This window comes from Nestor notabilis, unplaced genomic scaffold (genome assembly GCF_000696875.1).
Source record: "Nestor notabilis isolate BGI_N333 unplaced genomic scaffold, ASM69687v1 scaffold16832, whole genome shotgun sequence".
In the NCBI taxonomy this organism is placed as follows: Eukaryota; Metazoa; Chordata; class Aves; order Psittaciformes; family Psittacidae; genus Nestor; species Nestor notabilis.
In genome coordinates, this window is record NW_009918875.1 from 13,264 (window position 1) to 13,866 (window position 603).

At 57.7% G+C, this 603-nt stretch overlaps 1 protein-coding gene across 1 annotated transcript in view; it reads right to left on the reverse strand.

Annotated features, from left to right (window-relative positions):
- The window catches only part of OBSL1 (obscurin-like 1), a 15,038-nt gene that overhangs the window by 8,061 nt on the left and 6,374 nt on the right, over positions 1–603 (reverse strand).

The window sequence follows — 603 nt, forward strand, 5'->3', positions numbered from 1 at the left end:
TGTCATGTAGGCATGGGGGGCCTCCTCGTTGGAGCTGATGATCTTCACTGGTGCTTCTGTCGGGGAGAGGCATGGGGCTCAGCCAGGATGTAAAGGCCAGAGCCAGTGGTGGTGGCAGTCCCAGCCCTGCATGGAGTGATGCCTTCATCAGCTCCTTGCCTTTAAATCCAGAAGGCACCACCTCATTCACATCCTGCACAGCACAGGCAGCTGGACTGCCCTGACTGGGGCTCCCTCTTCACCCATCATGCCCAGGAGGAGCACACAGCTTCCAGCTAGCTGTAAATCGTTGCCAATCCCTCGCTCCCACAATACCTGTCCTGCTCTGCCCTGGGACAGAGCTGAGGGATGTGGAAAGAGGATGCAGGTAGGCAAACACCTTGTTAGCAAGCTGCAACACTGCTACTTGCCATCTGTGGTGCCAGCACCACCCCCTGTGGTGCCATACCAGGGATACCCACCCCTCTGCCTGTCTCCCTGTTTTGGAGGCCAGCAGGTTCTGGCTGGCACTTCTATCTCATCTCAGCCTTGGCATTTATTGACACTGCAGCACAGGTGTGTGGCTTGCTTGCAGCCAGCAGCCCCATCCCTCCACCTTGCCAG